At 36.1% G+C, this 22,956-nt stretch overlaps 1 protein-coding gene across 3 annotated transcripts in view; it reads left to right on the forward strand.

The window, feature by feature from the left end:
- Positions 1-17,918: 17,918 nt before the first annotated feature.
- The window catches only part of LOC149783285 (uncharacterized), a 116,335-nt gene continuing 111,297 nt past the window's right edge, over positions 17,919-22,956 (forward strand). For all 3 annotated transcript variants that reach the window (XM_089931516.1, XM_089931517.1, XM_089931518.1), the window contains exon 1: positions 17,919-18,358. The gene's annotated coding sequence lies outside the window, so the exon portion shown is untranslated. The remainder of the gene's footprint in view (positions 18,359-22,956) is intronic.

The following is a 22,956-nucleotide window of genomic DNA, read 5'->3' on the forward strand; positions in this document are numbered from 1 at the left end:
TTCCAATGTGTGTAGCTAGAGTAGTGTGAATATAAACACTGACTCTTTTTTCATAGTGCGAGTGTATGTGTTTGTGTGTTTGTGTTTGTAACCGCTCACGTAAGTTTGTGTGAATAGTAGATTATGGGTTTGTTTATTGTTTCTTAGCGTATGTGGAGAGTATAGTTTGGGTTTTGTAACCGCTCACGTACGATTGTGAGGATAGTAGATTATGAATTTTGTTTATTGTTTCTTAGCGTATGTGGAGAGTATAGTTTGGGTTTTGTAACCGCTCACGTACGATTGTGTGGATAGTAGATTATGGATTTTGTTTTAATGATTTGCGTGTGTAAATAGTAGATTTGGGGTTTGTTTATTGTTTCTTAGCGTATGTGGAGAGTATAGTTTGGGTTTTGTAACCGCTCACGTACAATTGTGTGGATAGTAGATTATGGATTTTGTTTTAATGATTTGCGTGTGTAAAAAGTAGATTTGGGGTTTGTTTATTGTTTCTTAGCGTATGTGGAGAGTATAGTTTGGGTTTTGTAACCGCTCACGTACAATTGTGTGGATAGTAGATTATGGATTTTGTTTTAATGATTTGCGTGTGTACATAGTAGATTTGGGGTTTGTTTATTGTTGCTTCACTTATGTGGATAGTATATTATATGAAATGAGAAAACTAGGGGGATGTTTTCCTTCACGTCCGCGCGTTGTTTGGTCATGATCTAGGTAAGATCAATTTTATGTTTTTAGGGGATGTTTTCCTTTACGTCCGTACTTTAACTATAAGAACCCACAAGGTTTGATGTTCGAACCATTCTACGGAATAATAAAAACGAAGATGGTGGTTGCAAGTGAGTTGTTCAACAATTTGGTACATATATACAATTGGATAATGGATGGTATCTACGTAGTGGAGAGACTAGAAAATAATGGAAGATAGCAGAGTATCTGGACTACGCTAAATGCCTAAACGTAGCAAAAGAAGTGATAGCAGAAATGATAGAAGAGGAGGAAAAGAGATTGAAAGGTATGATAAATCCCACCTATGTCAGAGTGGGAAGCCTAAAGGAAGAACTTGACAATGCAAGCAAAGTCAGGTGCTTTCTTGAAAATATGTCACATGGGACAGAGTGCTCTTTTGTGGAGAGAGCTCAGGAAAGACTGAGGAAAGGAGAGGAGTTGATGAGAAAAGTGATGGAGGTAGAGGTAAAGAAGATTAAAGAGAGATGGAATAAAGAAAGAAAAGAAACAGGCTGATTTTGAAAGGCTAAATCAGAATTGGATCAAAGTCCAGGAAAAGTTTAGAGCCTTGGGCCATCCAGACTGGATGCCAGAGGAGAAAAAGAAGAAGAAAGGAATAATGGAAAACGTGAGGACTTGGTGGAAGAAGTGGAGGAGTTAGAAGACGAAGAAGAAGAAACCCAAAGGCCCTTTTCAGGGCCACCCACATTTCTCGAAAAGAGATAGCCTTTCGATTGCCTACCCCCCTTTTTTTTAAAAAAAAATCCCATGTTCAATTCCCCTTGTCCCTAAAGTAGTTTTTTTTTTCCTAACATGTTCAATTCCCCTTTGTCCCTAGACAAACCCAAACTCTATTCCCATGTTCAATTCCCCTTGTCCCTAGACAGATCCAAACTCTATTCCCCATGTTCAATTGCCTTTGTCCCTAGAATCGATATTTTTTTCCATTGTTCGAATGCCTTTGTCGCTAAAATGGATATTTCCTTTTATTTTCTTTCTCCAATGTTAAATTCCATTGTCGCTAATCTTACCCAGGGTTTTTTGCCCATGTTAAATTTCCATTGTCGCTAATCTTACCCAGGGGGTGTTTTTAATGCTAATTCCCATTGTCGCTAATCTCACCCCATTCACTACTGATAACCTTTTCGCCAACAGAATGGTTCAGACTATGAGATGTATTATCTAGGGTCTATAAAAATTGCACAGAAAAGCATGCTGCGGCCAAGGACTATCACACATCTATCAGAGAACTACCGATTTACAAGTAAGTAAAAAAAAACTTAATTCCAGAACAAAATGTAACTGAAGGTTTGATAGGAAATTAAGAGCAGATCCAATAAGCCAAGGCGACGAATGAGTATTATTTCCTAGGGATAAATCAACTATCAAACAATAGCTGCTTCGCAATGTTACCCTTTTAACTATCTTGATACAATGTTAAGCTAGCGATCGTGTACATACACTGTATGATACAAGTCGAAGCTGGGATACCTCAAACAGCGAGTATGCAAGTGACAGGGCATACAAATATACCTTCCTTAGCTGGTGATAAGAATGGTAAAAAATATGCTTACATTTATGCATCCTGGATGTCCTCACAATGTACTGTCTTAATTAGTTCTGCAAAATCCGAATGACTTGACCAAGTCATGGAAAACCTGATACACACCGAAACTGTACTGTAAGTACGACTATATTTTTTAAATTGAAAACACATTCTCCTTACTGTCATTAACTGACACAATAAATACAGTCCATAATAAGCAGAAAAGCAGGATTAAATTGGATCAACAACAAACAAAATCCATCCATTTCAGGCCAGCTGGACAAATTTTCTCAATGCGCATTTATTCAAAATATGACTCTAAATTTCAATTTTTTTAAAGCAAAAGGAGACGTTTATTTAGCCATATGTCGAGTGCGCGACGAAGTTCAAAGGATGCTTGACTGTTCTACTTGAGAATTGCTAGTGTTGCTGTATATTGATGAATCAACAATTGTATATTTAGTTTTGAAACGCAGCATAAATTCAGTTAAGTATGTTTCTTGTTGCGTATTCCTTTATTATTAAACCTTAGGTAGGAAAACGAAATGAGTATATAAGAAAAAGGTTATTGCATTTTTATGGGAAATAGGAATTCGATTTTTCAGATTAATATTGAACTAAAACGGTCGCGCAGAATTACTCAGAAGAAAAAATAATCGTTCATATTTTCCCATGCAAATACGGCAACCTATAAGTATAATGCCGCCTGTAGAATGTAGAATTTAATTACTGTGACGTTTTCTCTAATGTTGTATTGGTGCAGAATCTGATGATTTTGTATTACATACCGCGGAATAGACTCATTGGAATCTTCATTTCAGGGATGGAACAAGGTGCCGCTGACATTATTACATAATACGTGATCAGACGTCAGTTTTGCCATTGACGTCACAATGCAACGCATCTTAACCAATACATTTTGTACAGTCCGTTTGCCCTCTTTGTTGCCAGGATTTCGACGCATGCCAAGGGAATAATAGTGGATACCAGCCATGGTTCTTATGTATTAATCCGTAGAGACAATGACTTATGGTATGGTTTAGATGACCTGGATATCCAACATCATTATGGCAGCGATATATTCTTAAAGATAAAATATAACGGCGAGGATCGTAGGTTTTTCTGTGTGTAACCGTTGCGCATGCTCAATTTCAAATGCATGTTGTTTAAATGGTTATAATCTCGTCAATGTTCTTAGTATAAAATTATTAAGAAATGTATTGGATGTTGGTCAGATTAAAAATGTGTTGCTGGTCTGCATGATTAGCGTTTCCACCTTTCTCTGACTGATTCCATTAAAATGAACAAATCTATGATAGATTGAAAGTCAGTCAGATCTATTCATACATAGATCCATTGATAGATAGATGCCTACACAACACATTCAGGTTTGGATATGTTGTCAGAAGAAAACAACGACATGATATCCTTGCTGTATATGTTGTTGTACAAGACACGAACGTCATCTTCGATTGAATGTACAATAGTTTCTTGGCATTGTAATTGTATGAATGCAGGGATCTGGCCAGTGGATTGGCCGATATAGGTCAGCCTAATAAGAAACGTATTCGACTGATACGAAAAACAACTTCACTCCGGTCAGCTGTCAATATGTATTACGGATTATTAGTCATGTCTAATTTGTGGAAACCTCGCAATCCCATCCCGGCATGGAACTTTAGAGTTCAACTCTCATGTTTCCGAAAATCAAATAATTTTATGTGCATATCCCGTACACCCATATTGATATAATGTGTATTTCCCTGAAGAAACCGGCACTAATTTTGAAAATGACCTTGGAATGAGATTCCTCTTCTTTTAAACTTAATTCTTTTTTTCTTTCTTCTAAATCTCACATTGATCTAGTTTATATTTTAATTGTGTTTCCAGGTTCGTATTCTCATCCCGTCGGGTATGTACTCATGTTGGTCTAGTTTATATTTTTAATTGGGTTTCCAGGTTTTGTATTCTCATCCCGTCGGGTATATACTCACATTGATCCAGTTTATATTTTTGATTGGGTTTCAGGGTCGTATTTTCATCCCGTCGGGCATATACTCATGTTGCTCTAGTTTCCTCACTCTTCAATCCATACATAGTTTCAAATCACAGGCGGCCTTCTCCCTCAAGGTCTATTTTGAGTTTACTTTCGTTTCTGGTTTTCATTCTGTGCATTATGACTTTTATGCGTGTAAGTGTTATAGCTTGCACCATCCTGTGTTGTTGTCAGGTACGGACATAAATAGATATAATATTTCGTATAATGCTTTTTCCCCTCATATTTTATTTATAAGGTGATTGCAAGTACGTGCGTGCGTGCTGTTTGAGATCCGCGTGCTGCTATTGTTTGTGTTTTCTCCTATCATTTGTCTTGATATGGTTGTTTTTGAATTACTAAGCGCTCATATTTTCTGAAGCTCTCTTAAAAATCCTTCTATCTCGCGTATTGCCACATAGCAGACCTCTCAAAATGTCATCACTCCATACTTTGGTTCAAGGGGCAGCTTAAAATGCACAACATTTAATGTGTATTCATTTGCCTAATATCAAAATATCATAAGAAATAAATTGCACAAATAAGGTCAAAATGTCCATAGTTTTGGATAGCTATATTAAAACAAAACATAAGAATATTATTCACGTGACCGTAAAGATCAACCGCATTTCATAGAACAAGAACCTTATGCAGCTCAACTACAAATTTACACCTGCATGTTTCACGTTCGAAGGTGGTTTTTGACACGATTTGTTGCTCACACTGCAAACACACGCCCCTCCCCTAGGTGATAATTCTGCAAAATATTGTGTACTAAACAGGTTGGTGCAATTCAAAATATTGTGTACTAAACAGGTTGATGCAATTCAAAATAATTGCCCATGCAAGCCATTTTTTTTATAGATATTCTACTTGCACGGAACCATCATGTGTAATTCTGTGGGTGACTAGCTATTGGTATTTCGCTGTCTACAATCTGTAAATTCACTATGGGAGGTGTACATGCCTCACATCAATTTCAAGAACAACACATGACCGAAACACCTATTTTTCAAATATAGCCATATTGTTAATTATTAACAATAAGAGCTGAAAAAGTCACACCACGGCCTGAAGTTAAGAAATTAAAAGGACCAATTTACAAATCTATCCCCTGCCACCTTTGTACTGGTCACAGTTCCCTATCCTTTGTCTATTTGGTGTGTGCTTATAATTAGTTCGATTGTATTAGTAAAGCGTTTTCTTTTCTAACTGCTATTTTATTATTTTGTAAGTTTGTGTGGGCCGGGAGTTTCACTTTCAATATTGTTAAATCTCATTGTTCTTTTAGTTTTCTAAAATTGATATCCATTAGTAAAATAATTCGATGTTTACCTTAATCGGAGTTAATCTTGATGTTGCAGAGGATCGACCTCAGAAGACAACACTTTATCAGTAAGACATGTATTTATCGTATTCGAATTGTAGTATATATGTAGTTGGTATGTTGTATTACCTGTGAGTTTTGCACTAAATTGTCTTCGGTGCATGATCTTGAGATTACATGCCCGCATACAATTCTGTTAATCCTTACTTTCAAAGATGGAACCCCATTTACGATGTTGTGAATAAGTAACATGTGAGCAGAAGTCAAAATTTACAAATAACGTCATAACGTAACTCATTTAAGCCGCCATATCGAGACTGGTCCCTTTACCCTTATGTTGATTGGGATTTCAATCCAATCGTTGGGAAGAACAGTAAGAACCGGACAATGTTCTTTTGTTTTAATCCATGGAGACGATGATATGCGACTTAGATGTTCTTATGGTCAAAGCATCGCTATGTCAGTTATATATTATGAAAGAATATAAAAAGCAAGGATCTTCGTTTATGGCTGTAATTGTGATCGTGTAGTGTGCTAAATTTGTCTCGGTTCTCTGATTGTGAGCACGTATGTTTTCGTAGTAGAGAACTTGATACATGCTTTTTGTGACAATCAAAACATTATCAAAATATGCGTCTTCAGTATTATTATTATTATTATTAGTGATACTTACCCAACATCCGTTAGAACGTTCTTTTGCAGTTTTACATATATACGTTAATGGTGTCACTTCCTAGAAGAGATGAATATGTCTACACCCATATTAATATTAAATATTTTCACAAAGCTTTGAGACTTTTGCTATGTTAATGATATATTATATTGCTCAAAATCTCAGCCCGCATGTCTGTATGAATGTTAAGATAGTTAGATGCGGTTTGCTTGTATGATTGACGATCCAAAGTTATCTTCCAGTTCCAATCCAAAGTCCAAGAGAATCCTATTACATTTTATTTCTCTGTATACAAATATGCATATACCTAAATAGACTAACTGACGCACAGATAGATTGACAAGTGCATATATATCTAAACTATGTGAAGGTAAATTAAATAACGTAATTACACTTTTTAAAATCCAAATTGGATCGGAAATACAACTAGACGGAGGAAAGATGCAGGTGTACAATAGTTCTAAACTTTGGGACAATGTCAACATTCAGGTCAAGGTTTTATATCCGTCAGGTGACCATAATAATCGTTCGAATTTATTGCACACGAATATATGTACTATTTTGATTCTAAAAAGGGGAAAGGAGCTCAAATAATTTAAATCAAATAAATAAATGCTTCACATTAAATAATGTTTCAAGCATAGTCTGATAGCAGACGCTGGAAGTGTTAAGATGGTGGTAAATATCGGATCTGATTGTTCGGAACGTTTAGCGCGAAAGTCATGTAAATGCATTTATTCGCAGTACGGATTTGCGCGCATAATATGTAAACTCAGATAAATATACACAAATGTGCATAAATGATGCGTCGGCGTTGGCAAGAATCTTAAGTACAGACTTTAGACAATGATAACAGTTTGTATTAACGGCGCAAATTATCTCCAACTTCACTACCTCCATTTATTCAAAAGGCATATCCTAAATATCACTGTTATCAATAATTTTGATTAGTTTCACTGCCACAAAGAACTCAAAAGGCATATCCTAAATATCACTGTTATCAATAATTTTGATTAGTTTCACTGCCACAAACGACTCAAAAGGCATATCCTAAATATCACTGTTATCAATAATTTTGATTAGTTTCACTGCCTCAAACGACTCAAAAGGCATATTCTATATATCACTGTTATCAATAATTTTGATTAGTTTCACTGCCTCAAACGACTCAAAAGGCATATTCTATATATCACTGTTATCAATAATTTTGATTAGTTTCACTGCCACAAACGACTCAAAAGGCATATGCTAAATATCACTGTTGTCAATAATTTTGATTAGTTTCACTGCCACAAACGACTCAAAAGGCATATCCTAAATATCACTGTTATCAATAATTTTGATTAGTTTCACTGCCACAAAGGACTCAAAAGGCATATTCTAAATATCACTGTTATCAATAATTTTGATTAGTTTCACTGCCACAAACGACTCAAAAGGCATATCCTAAATATCACTGTTATCAATAATTTTGATTAGTTTCACTGCCACAAACGACTCAAAAGGCATATTCTAAATATCACTGTTATCAATAATTTTGATTAGTTTCACTGCCACAAAGGACTCAAAAGGCATATCCTAAATATCACTGTTATCAATAATTTTGATTAGTTTCACTGCCACAAAGGACTCAAAAGGCATATTCTAAATATCACTGTTATCAATAATTTTGATTAGTTTCACTGCCACAAACGACTCAAAAGGCATATCCTAAATATCACTGTTATCAATAATTTTGATTAGTTTCACTGCCACAAACGACTCAAAAGGCATATTCTAAATATCACTGTTATCAATAATTTTGATTAGTTTCACTGCCACAAATGACTCAAAAGGCATATCCTAAATATCACTGTTATCAATAATTTTGATTAGTTTCACTGCCACAAATGACTCAAAAGGCATATCCTAAATATCACTGAACATTATCAATAATTTTGATTAGTTTCACTGCCACAAAGGACTCAAAAGGTATATCCTAAATATCACTGTTATCAATAATTTTGATTAGTTTCACTGCCACAAACGACTCAAAAGGCATATTCTAAATGTCAACGCTATCAATACTTTAGGCTATCTTTTATATCTTATCAAATATTATTTATACAAAGGAAAAGGTTTGAAAGTAATTGCTATATATTATATATGCAACTGTAACGGTCAACAGGTACATACCTACATACATACATACATACATACATACATACGTACTGATATAGTAAAAATCAAAAGATCTTTAAAAATATTTGGATGTAGACCTCAGAATCTGGAGGTCGTCGTTAGTTTTTGATCTGTGATTGCGTTTAGTATTTGATGATCTTAATTCAACTATGTTAGAAATATAATCTGGAGACAGGTCGATTAGATGCTTATATGTTAGAAATATAATCTGGAGACAGGTCGATTAGATACTTATATGTTGCGAATCCTTTAATATACAGATTACGTTTGTATATACTGCCATTGTAGACATAAAATCAAAAAATGCTGAAAGTCGAAATAGGACATTTTCCGAATTTGTTTCGTGTCCCTTTTCTATATCTTATTAATTCTTGATATATTATAACTGAATTTGTTTCCAGCTTGATACAGCCGTACACTATCTGTGGTAGTATCTATCCCCCCAAAAATAAAGTTCAGCGACCAGGTAGGTAGAAATGTTGGTGTCTAATTTAGTGGTAATATCAGTAGTATCAGTTAATGTCATGGGGGGGGATATTACAACTAACATGATCAGGTAGTAGGCTCAGATATGTTAGGCTCTGTAAAATTAGACATGTCAAGTGTTGGGAAAATGCTATCAAAACAGAGGCTTTCAATAGGATGAGCATCGGTGTCCAAAGGTGACAATAGCTATAACTGCAGAGGGATTTAAGAGTACTGTTTCCGTAGAAGTTAGTTCTTTCGAGTGATTCAAGACGGATCTGTTATCAGCGTCTCAGGAGATGGAGTCTTTGTAAAAGGGGCGTTGATGAGGGATTTGACTTCGTTCCACCATAAACGATTATTGTGAAACTCGTTATGTTCATGATGATAGTTTCGTTTTCGTTGTGTCTCAGCAATTTCGTTAGAATACCAATCTGGTTGTTATTACAGCTTAATTCCTTTGATTTGAATGGTAGCGTGTTTATTTAGGACACCACGTAATCTTTAGATCCAGATAAACATATACTCCGGTTTTTTTTGAGAGAACGTTAATGAACTAATAGTTTGAAACAGCTTAGAGAGACATGCGCTTTCAGCAAATGTGCTATAGGTGCCAGGGTCCAGTTTCCTAAATTGGTCCCTGGCAAACATCTTAACTTACTATAGTGTGACTTTTTCAGCTATTATTGTGTACTATTTATAGATATGGATATATTTGTGAACTAGGTGTTTCGGGCTTGTGTTGTTTATGAAATTGATGTCAGGCATGTACACCTTCCACAGTTGCTCTGCAGTATGTTGATAGTGAAATACCACTAGTCGGCTAGGAAGAAGAGCTAGCCTCCCGTAGCAGTAGACACGTGGGTTCAAGGCAAGTAGACTATCTCAAAAACGGCTTGAATGACAACTGTTCTAAACTGCATCAAACCATTTAGTGGACAATGTTTTTCAAAATTTTCATACAGGGAAAAGGCTTGCGTTTGCACTGTGAGCACCACATGCTGTCAAAAATGGCCTTTGGATGTGAAAAATGCATGTATAAAATAGGGGATGGATGCATAAACTTCTTCTGCTATGAACTGCCATTGACTTCTCTGGTCTGTGAATACTATTCTTATGCTTTGTTTTAATATAGGTATCTAAAAATATGGACCTTTTTGACCTCACTTGTGTATTTGATTTTTTATGATTTTTTTATACTAGGTCGCTGATTGCGGCATTAAATTTGTACATAAAAACTGGCCTCGGCCCCCATAGCATTGGTATTGGATATAGCACCGTAATTTATGTTTCAATGTTTTCTGCTGTTTGCGGATTGCGCATATGTAATAGTGATGTCTAAGAGGGAGACAGGTTACTTTAATCTGTTAATGGTTTTGATGGTGGATTGTGTAGATATGGTCGATCAGTACAGAAACACAGGCTGTTGTAAAATTGATTATCTGTTAAAGGTTGTGAATTTGTTTCATATAAAGCCATTTAATGGAAAACACGGATATGAAATCAATGTTAAAGTCTCCAGTTCAGTGCTCAAAGCTAAATAGCCGCTGGCTTGCGTTCAAATTAATCCGACAAAGATGAGAGAGAGAGAGAGAGAGACAGAGAGAGAGACAGAGACAGACAGACAGACAGACAAACAGAGAATTTGGAGGTCGGTAAACAGATCAGATTTGATACAGTTCTCCTATTGTATGTTACTCTATCTGAAACATACATGACTATCCCTCCTCTCGTTATTTGACATCGACATCGTCTTGTCTTTGAAAATATATTATGTAAATAGCAAAGTCGGGTTCGTTACACAATAAAATAATTTAAAATGTCCTCAGGCAGGTTCGTTTCTCCTTCTTTCTTTGTTCCATTTTATGCGATCTTTCCTCTACGATATCTATAGTGCAGAATAGGCCTGCAGAGGTAGGTTGCGATCTAGTAAAATCGCCTTTCCTCACCAGTAACGACAGTTTCAGACAACATAATGGACTATGGGAGAAGTCGGGGTGCAAAACATGCAACTAAATCATTACTATTAAGAAGATGAGTGGTTGTAAATTTTGTCAAATACGTAGGAAAAAGAAAACAGTTATTTACTTGCAGTGATGTAGCGCAAATGGCTAACGACATTGTGAAGTAGCACCGAACAATCGTCACAATATATAGATAACGTCAAAGCAAAGATCTTGTGAGCCTCCGAAACACAGTCTGTTCTTTTTCGTATTGTTTTAATTTGGAATTCAAGCTGTGATAGTACATGCAAGGCGACCGTTTCAGACAACATAATGGACTATAAAAGAATCGGGGGTGCTTCAAGTAAATAACTGTTTTCTTTCCAGAGGCAAATTTCGCGGCCCCTGAAATTTATGGTGCGCGCGTGCGTATGTTGTCATTCAAGAAGAGAATTCAAAATTCCAAGGTGTTGTTTTGGGGTTGGGCCATTACTGAATTTGTGCAGGGTCGGGAATGAAGGAGCAAAAGTTGAAGTTACGCAACGTGAATAATCAACGTGAATAATCAATCAACGTGTTCATGCATTAGTGCGGAAAGCCGACGCACTATTGATTGAAACAGCCTTACAGGCAGTAACATAGCCTCAAAGAGTGAGAGCTGTGTGGGGCGTGCCAGTTTCGGTCTATAAACAGGAAGTCAAAAGCAAAGCTTGGTGAGTTTTAACAGTTTCCAGAAAATTTCAGAGACCATTCCAGCTTGGTTTTAAATTTATAATGAGTGAGAGCCCTCCGGCAGTTCGGAATCTAAGATCTGATTTTTTCAATAAAAAAAACCCAGACACATTGAACAATCGACCTTAGAATGAAACCAGTCATGACCTTAAAGAAGCCTTGCTAATGTGAGATAAATGCCATGTAACATGGCTTGTGTTATTTTATGACGACAAGAAAACATAATGCTCAAATGATGTTATATCCTATGCAAAGAAGTACGCGTAAAATTAAATAAAACAGATATTTATTAGAGATAACGCAATAGGTGGTATGTAAATAAATCGATCAAGTTTTAGGTACGTAAAGCCCTCTTAGGTAATTTGATAAATTTGAAATTATCATGTTAACATGCATCTTGACTTAATTGAACTATGTTTTGCACATGATACATGCTAACGAATGGTCGATTGTCCCATTGCCCCACAACCACTCCCTCCTCCGATTTTACTTCTAAACAGATTTTGGCCTACATCCGTTAAACTTAATAGCTGAATAATATATGTTTGCCCAACCTCCAAAAAACACAATAATTCTGCTGGCGAATCTGTAAATTAGGGTTATTGATTTGCATAAAGAGGTAAATGAATGTTGATGATGATGATCATAATATATATATATATATATATATATATATATATATATATATATATATATATATATATATATATATATGGCTGTTTAGCGAAGTACGAATTCGATATTTATGTTTAATCCATTTATGTACTTTGCGATTTATTCGATTTATATTGTTTTCAATAGAAATCGCAACCATACCGCAATCATTTTCCTATACGTCATATGTAATCTTGCAACTTCAACGTGCTATTATATGACGTGTGACTTAGTCCAAGTACAATGAAACCACTCAAAAAAGTATTGGTACTCGAAATAATGTGTCGTTTTGCAGAAGTTTATCTAACCGTTTTGCATGTATGAAAAAATGTTTTTCTAAGCGCATATTTGACGAGAGAGAGAAAAAGAGACAGAGATAGACACACACACACACACACACACACACACACACACACACGGGGGGAACAATTGCTACAAATATGGGCAAATATGTCATGCGTCTGCTGTTGACGATTTGTTTTCTCTATCCCGATATGATTTGCTACAAGGATAAATGCATCATTTGATATTTGATAATTGGTTTGCATTTGTGTCGAGTTAGATTATTTTAAGCATCATTCCTTTCATATAATTCATCAAGTAAACACGGGGCATTCATCACGCCCGGATTTTTTTAAGTGACCCTTCATTTGGATGAGATCTGTGTCCTTCATGCAGTCATCAACTTTAGTGATTTAGTTTGCCATTCTAATCGTATTATACTCATACGTTACGTTATAGATGTATTAATGAATGTCTTTTCAACATAACAAATTGAATACGTTCATAGTTGGTAAAAGTGATTCGAATTTTCTGACAAGGTTATTTGTGACTATACAGGCAAAGACCACGTCGTTCGCTGTATCTAATGAGATCGTCGTAATGGAAACAATAATCAATTACTCGCTGCATCATGAAAGCCGGCCTATTACTTGGTAAGATATTTGCTTGTTCCGAACTGACAAACAGCATAACAGAGCAAAATATTTGGTATTGTTATACCATTATCATCAAACGTAATCTGTATTTTTTTAAATTATGAATTTTCGTAAATATGTTAATTCAATTACTCCTAATTTATTAGGTGGACTTGAACAATACTTTCTCAATCACTTTTCTTAACGAGCTAGGAGTGAACACTAAAACATGACTAATGAATTACTTTTAAAAAAATGATGTGAACTCCGAAACAGTTTCTGTGTAATAAGGGTAGGCATTCTATCGCTAATTTTGGTATAATGGCATTGTAGTACTAACATGGAGAAATATGAATTGTATACCATGGTGACCAACACAATACCTATATTAATTATTTAAAATTAAGTAAATCAAAATGCGTTCATGCTGTCAGGCGGGTGGTTTGTTTTCGCCAATGATACTAAAATCAATAAAACCATGTTTGTAATGAATGTTATCTCACTATGAAATATTTAAGGGCAGACAAGATGGATTTAAATGTTTATTAGATACAATCATGAAATCTTAGCGGGTACGTCAGCTGATTATTTTTTTCAATAGATATTCCGTTGTATGGTGGTATTTACCACACGGTGGTATGGCTCAATATTTTTGTATGCTAATATTAATTACACAGTTATTGAGTTAGTAATCTTTTCATTTTAGCATTGACTACTTTATATATCTTTAAATGCGAATGTTTCGTACATGGTTGTACAGTTATATATTTTATATGCCACTGTTTACTACACGGTAGTGTAGTTATAAGTCTTTATATGGCAATATTTGCTACACGGTTATAGGCCTAAAGTTATAGATACTACACAGTTATACAGCTAGATCGCTTGATATGTCAGTGTTAACTACGCAGCTGTAAAATGATATATCTTTAAGGGGCCAGAGTGGCCGAGTGGTCTAAAGCGCTCACCGCTACGGATCACTGCCGTATCGCCTCTGTTTGCGTGGGTTCGAGTCTCTGCTCGCCAATGTGGGTACATGAGAAAGCTGGCCAGTAGCTTCTCATGGGTCTGTGATTCTTTCCGGGATTATACTGGGTTCTTCCTCCACCGTTTATACTGGATGCCATGAATGGCCTATCTTGTGCTGAAAAATGGCGCTAAACACTACAACAACAACAATATATCTTTAAATCCCAATGTGTACTACATGGTTGTACAGTTAGATATTTTATAGTCCAGTGCTTTCTACACGGTTGCACAGTTATATTTATTCACATGCTAATATTTACTACATGGTTGTACGGTAAAATATCGTTATATTCCAGTGATTAGGCCTACTGCATGGTTGTACTACATGCTTTGCCACATTGTCGTCTAAAATTTGCCTTGTTGTTTTTACATATTGTTTGTGGGATTCGCATGGTAGGCAATATGTGGCAGCCGTTTATTTGGTGAAGAAAGAATCCGATAATACCCGGGAAGACCCACCAACCCACCGGAAGCTACTGGAAAGCTTTCTCACATAGCCTCGATGGCTGAATCGGAGACTCGATCCCATGCGGTCGGATATGAGATGCGTGAGTGATCAGTACAGGCGTACGAGATGCTGTAGCGGACAAAAGCTGGTCAAATGAGAAAGTTGCAATTGAAATTTCGATGTCGTGTATCGAGAAATCCAATATCTCGTGTTGGATCAAATTGCATGTCCTTGAAGTTCCATTTTCTAGATCGAAATTTTAGATTTTATATCTTGAATTATATAGTGGTAGTTTAAAGTTTTATTTCCTATGTCGACGTTTTACAGTGTATATTTTGAATTACACAGCGGTGGTTGAAAGTTCAATATCAGATGTGGTGAATCCCTAATTCACACGTTGTATGCAAATGTTTGTGATGAAAGTTCCATTTCAAACGGCGAATATTTAAATTTCATCTGTTGAATTTCACAGCAACGAGAAACAGCCTCCTTGTTTAAAAAATAACAATGTCCGTTCAAGAGAGCGACCTCTAGAGAAGAAATTCATAGTAATTTTCACGACCTGTGAATGGTAACTTTCAACTTGTAAATGCATGAATGTAATGGCGCCTCATAATTGAATACGATGTATCTTAATACTCGATATTATTTTGAATTGTGTTAAGTGGACATCGTGTAATGTTACTTTTAATACCAACACATCATTTCAGCATATAAAAAAAACAATTCTGACAAGCACAAGAAAATGTCAAATCACCGCTGTGTAATTCAACAGATACAATATAAATGCTCAACATACGAAATGGAACTTTCAGTACAATCAATGTGTTTCAAAATGTTAAATTGAAACTTTCGAAATATGAATTAAAATTGCAACAACCTCCGTGTAATTCAGAAGATACAATCTAAAAACTCGACATTGGACATCGAATTTTCAACCAGCGCTGTGTAATTCAGCGGGTGAAATCTAAATACTCAGCATCTGAAATGGAACTTTCAACATAAACACTTTGAACCGATACGTAAATTAGGAATTCTCCACGTATAACATTGAAATTTCAACCACCGCCGTGTAATTCAAACGACACAGTCTAAACCCTCGACATAGAAAATATAGCTTTCAACCACTATTGTTTAATTCAACAGATCCAATCTAAAATATCGATCTAAAAAATGGAAGCATTTTTGATACAACACGTAAACTTGTTATTCTGGACACATGATATTAAAATTTCAACGGCAACGTTCTAAAAGCACAAGCTTTGTCCGCTGCGGCGCCTGATACAGGCGAGCGCTTTGTACAATTCTATCACCAGAGCCGCTAAGGGGGCAGGGTCCAGTTTTTATGTACAAATCTAATGCCGCAATCAGCGACCTAGTATAAAAAAATCATAAAAAATCAAATACACAAGTGAGGTCAAAAAGGTCAGTATTTTTAGATACCTATATGAAAACAAAGCATAAGAATAGTATTCACTTGACCAGAGAAGTCAATGGCAGTTCACAGCAGAAGAGGTTTATGCACCCCAACCCCTATTTTATACCTGCATTTTTCACATCCAAATGCCATTTTTGACAGCATGTGGTGCTCACAGTGCAAACGCAAGCCCTTTCCCTGGATGAAAATTTTGAAAAACATTGTCAACTAAATAGTTTGATGCAATTCAGAATAGTTGTCATCCAAGCCGTTTTTGAGATACTCTAGCTGCCTTGAACCCACGTGTCTATTGCTATGGGAGGCTAGCTCTTTTTCCTAGCCAACTATTGGTATTTCATTATCAACATACTGCAGAACAACTATGGAAGGTGTACATGCCTGACATCAATTTCAAGAACAATACAAGCCCAAAACACCTAGTTCACAAATATATCCATATCTATAAATACTAAACATTAATAGCTGAAAAAGTCACACCATAGCCTTAAGTTAAGAAATTTGCCAGGGGCCAATTTACGAAACTGGACCCTGCCACCTAAAGTTTGCTTTAAGGTTAGGTATCGTTAGTGTGTGGTATTAGGTATCGTTAGTGTGTGGAGTTAGGTATCGTTAGTGTGTGGCGTTAGGTATCGTTAGTGTGTGGCGTTAGGTATCGTTAGTGTGTGGTATTAGGTTCGCTTTTAGTATCACATTTGGTGACGTCATGGTCTGAAGTAAACATATAAATAGCAAAGGAAATCTCTAAGGAAAATACTAAATGCTTCATGGAATATTCTAACCACAGTTACTCAGATCAGCAGTCAACATTTGCAACTATACAACATGTATGTCACATGGTTGCTTACTGAGAAAATATCTTGCGATTATTTCTTTTCTGTTTTCAAAATAATTATTGAATTCAGTGTATGTTTTTATAAAATATATCTCAACATCCGCACACAAATTTTGTCTTTAAATAACATTAGTGACAGATTGAAACTGATTGTATTTACAGCTTGTGTAGCATTAGCTAAATGGAGATTATTGTACTATTTGTGGGGTGTTGTCGGTCCATTAATCCATCCTCCGGCATCCCCACCAAAAAAATAAAAAAAAGAAAGCATGGCCACCAAACCAATACATTCATTATATTTCATTTGTGTGTTACGAATGCCGTGGCTCTTGATACCATCCAGTTTGAATCTATTTTGAACTGGTATACTTGGAACGCTGTTGAATCTGATTATACGTCATTTTACTGTAAGCTTCACTCATGTCACTCGTTTATGAACAGACAACGCATTGAATCACATACAATCTCTCTCTCTCTCTCTCTCTCTCTCTCTCTCTCTCCTCTACATGTATTTAAGACAATTTGTCTCCCAAGACACAATTAAATAGTTTCTTTGTCAGTCTATTTGTTTATATCACACTATTTATAAAAGTGTTTATTCCTTGTTCTCTTACTGTCCATCTGTGTCTTTGAGATTTGTAATTCAACTTTTTAAAATAAATAATCTTTTGTAATAAAGCCTACGTATGCAATTTTTATGTACATGTTTTAATATGCAGACGGTTTCACGTGAAAACAATATTCATATCCTTTTTGGGTCTGTACAACGGAGGCAGATCAGAAAGTTATTTCCCAGGAGCGATCAATTGGCTATAGATTTACAATTAAGTGGACTGAACGGGAAAGGGGGAATTTACGGCTATTTTTAATCACACATGACAACAATGAAAAGTTTAATTTGGTTTCAAGTATACCGCATGAATTTACATCCTGAACGGAGAGGGGAAAGTGTTTGTGACTGACTAGATATACACTTAGAGCCAGCGTACCGAAGTCTGTTTAAAAACTGAGATGAAATGTGAAATACTCACGTTCAGACTAATAGCTCTTAAAGCAATTTCTTCGTGATATACACGATGTGGTAGATTCTTAATACCAAGGATATAGTTGTACATTGCAGCACCCCAGTTACTCTCATAGTCCTTCCTATTGTGTGAAACGGTCGTTAGTGGTGAGGAAAGGCCATTTTATTGGATGGCAGCTTGTAATAATAAAATAGCCGCTATAGACCCGCACTCTTTGGGAGCACTATAAAACGCGTAGTCAACAAACATCAGTGAATTGGGAAGGGAAGCGGATATAAGAGAAGATAAATACATTGGGAGTCGAAATACTGCAGTAAATACTTTGGGAATTGAGAATGTTGCAAGTTACAAGGTATTTGTGTGGCTGCCTCTGTGGAAATAAATGAGGTAAGTCTTTGGATCCTTTTACATGCAAATCATACTTAAGTTCAGTTCATAAATTTATGTTGTGTATGTGCTCAGATTTTTCGCTCAGCTTTGGTTTCCTCCTTCGGTTGAGAGGAATATAGATACCCTCAGAGACAGATGGACAGATAAACACAGAGATAGGTAGATATATAGATGGACAGATAAACAGAGAGATATTTAGATATATAGATGGACAGATAAACACAGAGATAGGTAGATATATAGATGGACAGATAAATACAGAGATAGGTAGATATATAGATGGACAGATAAATACAGAGATGGGTAGATATATATATGGACAGATAAACACAGAGATAGGTAGCTATTTAGATTGATAGATAAATACAGAGATAGGTAGATATATATATGGACAGATAAACACAGAGATAGGTAGATATTTAGATGGACAGATAAACACAGAGAGAGGTAGATATATAGATGGACAGATAAGCACAGAGATATGTAGATATATGGATGGATAGATTTAGTAACAATAAGACTGATTCTGGTGGACGTTTTGTTCAGGTTATACGGGATGAAAAAGGTTATTTTTTATCCAAACAGGTCTTTATTACAATATCATGAATAATGTGAATCACTATGTTGTCGAATGCATTCAAAATAATTAATACTTTCTGGTTTTTAGAAATAACATGGTATATATATATATATATATATATATATATATATATATATATATATCTGTAAAGCAATGGAATTTCAATCAGTCATTCTAAATACATAAGATACAATAATCTAGAAATTTGCGCGTCGAACCAGTAACGTCGTGTCCCACCCAATTACATTATATTGAAATCAGTCCGACCAGTCCTAACACTAACCTCTTAATGCTGAGCTTCAATCAAGGCAGCTGCTAATACCACTTGTTTAAGTCTTGGTAGACTCGGCGATGTTCGAACCCGCGACCTCCAGCATCCGAGATAGAAGAAGAGCAAGAAGAAAAAAAATGGTATTGGTGGTTGTTTTAAAAGAGTGAGTGAGTGAGTGAGTTAACGTAGCTTTAAAACATTTTCAGTCATATCTCTACTATGTCTGCAGTGTGACCGTTTTATAGTGATGTCTAGCACTGCGGCATGATGCCATCGACGTAGCATCATGTCCCATCCAGTCACATTTTCCTGACACCAGGCCGACCAGTCCTAACACTAACCTCATAATGTTGTGAGCCTAGCGAGATAGCTGTTCGTATCGTTTATATAAGTTTTTGGTACGACCCGGCTGGGGTTCGAAACCGCGACCTCCCGTAACCGAAGCACAAAGAACGTAGTAGAAAAATTAGTAAAGTCTGCATAACATCAGTAGCCTTACTAGTCTGCATTAACATCGGCAGCCATACTGGTCTATATTAACATCTGTAGCCTTACTGGGCTGCATTAACATCGGCAGCCATACTGGTCTATATTAACATCTGTAGCCTTACTGGGCTGCATTAACATCTGTAGCCATGCTAGTCTGAATTAACATCTGTAGCCTTACTAGTCTGAATTAACATCTGTAGCCTTACTGGGCTGCATTAACATCTGTAGCTTTACTAGTCTGAATTTACATCTGTAGCCTTACTGGGCTGAATTAACATCTGTAGCCTTACTGGGCTGCATTAACATCGGCAGCCATACTGGTCTATATTAACATCTGTAGCCTTACTGGGCTGCATTAACATCTGTAGCCTTACTGGGCTGCATTAACATCTGTAGCCATACTAGTCTGAATTAACATCAGTAGCCTTACTAGTCTGCATTAACATCGGCAGCCATTCTAGTTTGCAATAGCATCAGTAGCCATGCAATCGTAGTACAGGACATGTATAGTTCAGTTATATTTTGCATTTAATTTGACAATATTGATGGCAATCACTTAAGCATTTGCAACAGGACATCTTGTTTATGATGATAAATTGAAGATTACTGGATGTGACCTTTTTACACTCAAGAGGACCATCTTGAGACTTCTGAGTGTATGTTATTATTATTATTATCATTAAATATATACTGATATTAACTACCAGTCACAAGTCATACAATTAATGAGACCTTTCAATGCTCTGGTAATTGATCCCCACGGATGATTATTTTATATTGTTTAAGCCTCGGTGATTTTAGGTATACCTTATTTCCTCGGGTATAAGTCGAATTAAATACCTTATATCCTTGGGTATAAGTCGAATTAAATACCTTATTTCCTCGGGTATAAGTCGAATTAAACTGAAAACAACAAAAATATGGATCTGCCTTAGTATATTGCGCATGCGAATCAGGGTCTATGTTTTTTGTTCTACTGATTACTTCTATCACATTGCAAAGAACCCGATCGGCATGCGCATTATGGGACAGCAGATATTTGTCTTTGCAGTTTGTAGTTGGACTCGACTTATACGTGAGTACATAAGATAAGTAACGGATTTTGCATTATATCATCTGCATTGCTCTCAGACGCATGGCAGTGAGTACCGTGGAAAGGGGTACCGTGGAAGGCAGTAGAGGTGGCGAGAATGGGGTTGGGATTACACAGTAAAAAGGGTAGCCATGAAAAGGAACTGCAGTTGATTTATTAATTTTACTCTTTTAGATATTAGTACCGCTCCGGTGGCCTAGTGGTTAGAGCGTCCGCCTCGGATGCGGGAGGTCGTGGGTTCGATCCCCGGCCGAGTCATACCAAAGACTTACAAAAATGGTACTAACAGCTGCCTCGCTTGGCGCTCAGCAATAAGGGGTTAGTGTTAGGACTGGTCGGCCTGGTGTCAGGATAATGTGACTGGGTGGGACATCATGATACATGTCTGCGGCATGATGCCCCAGTGCCAGGCATCACTATAAACTGTCACACTGCAGACATCGTAGCGATATGACTGAAACATTGTTAAAGCTACGTTAAAAATCCATATCACACACACACACAGATATTAGTAGCAGTAAATGATTCCGACGTTCCTGTCGATGTCACTAAATAAATAAATACACACACGGAACGCTGATGATCATTAGTGCGTTGCCGTATGGTCAAAGCCCATCCACTATGATACAAATCCTTTATTCGATTGATTAGTTAAATATACGTCAAGTGACAGATTAACCAATCTACTCTAGTTCGATTGTGTCTTAATTTTTCTTGCTAATACGAACAGATTATTATTGAGCCGATTCTCTGATCATAAGCGTCAGGCAGGGTTTTACTGTATCATTTTGGTAATCCTCTGTCCAACCACAAGGGATCTATTGAAAGGGGCACCTATGAATCGGATAATTGCATATTAATAGCATTCTGATACCGATCAATGGGATATGGGTCAATTTGTTCAGTTTTCGAATAACTGTATAATTATATCCCCTTGCCTTTGAAAATATATCAGATTTTACACTTCTGAATTTGTTCAACGGTTATAATTACACTCTTATACCTCTGAATTTATTCAACGGTTATAATTACACTCTTATACTTCTGAATTTATTCAACAGTTATAATTACACTCTTCTACGTCTGAATTTATTCAACGGTTATAATTACTCTCTTATACTTCTGAATTTATTCAACTTTTATACGGTTGAATCCAGAATAGAATGACACAACTTTGTTCTAGTCTAAGGCTACTCCCTTTGTTTGTTTAATTGTTTGTTATCTTTGTGTTGTTTTTTTTTTCTTGTTGTTGTTCTCTTCACTTTTGCTTTTGTTTTTTTTTTTTGGGGGGTGGGGTGGAGAGTGGTTCGGTGGGGTGGGGTGTGGTAGCGTTAATGCTTTTTATCTTTTTTGCGGAGGTAATAACTTATGCATCTTTAAATTACATAACAATTTGAATGTTGAAAATGAAGAGAATTTGTAAGATAGCCACAATAATACAGTTGGTACAGCGTCTGAATAGCAATCAATAAGTCACGAGTTCGATATCCGCCCTTGATAGTTTGTATCGGCTGCCTTTGTGTGTCCTTTTGAAAACCACTAGTATGATATAGTTAAAATTAATATAACGAAGAAAAAGGTATTATTATTGTTATTGTTATTATTTGATTTTTTTGCAATTTATTTTGTTTTGTTTATTAGTTTGGTCATTTTCATCGTTGCCCACGCCCTATAAAAGGATATTCAAATTAAGGATATTTTTAAAAAAACAATTTATCTTTGTATAGAACGTTTGACTCAGTTTTTTTTATTCCTGGATTCCTCGGACTATCTCGAACTTTATCCTCGATTCATCAGGCACAAGTGAATGTAACAAATATACACAAGTGTGGTGCATGAAACCATCCACAATAGCTGGACGTTGAATTACGCAGAAATAAATGACATGACTAGTTAACATATGTTTTATTTTGCTAGGCGGTATCTCATTGATGAACGGGGCAGTTGTGCGTGTCCCATTCGAAGCACTTAAGACGCACTCGCATTTCGTGCACAATTAGAAATGGAGGTTATAACTGCAAGGGTCAAGTCCCCACTTTCCGTGATATTTTCAGTTAGCGTGTCTTTGGTTTTATGTTGTTTTGCATATATTGGATATAGGTTTGAAAGTAAGATTCGAATTGTAGTAATTTCTTTTTGCCATATCGATTATGTTTCAATCA

Source organism: Sinohyriopsis cumingii, chromosome 14, assembly GCF_028554795.1.
Source record: "Sinohyriopsis cumingii isolate HCF-2022 chromosome 14, ASM2855479v2, whole genome shotgun sequence".
NCBI lineage: Eukaryota > Metazoa > Mollusca > Bivalvia > Unionida > Unionidae > Sinohyriopsis > Sinohyriopsis cumingii.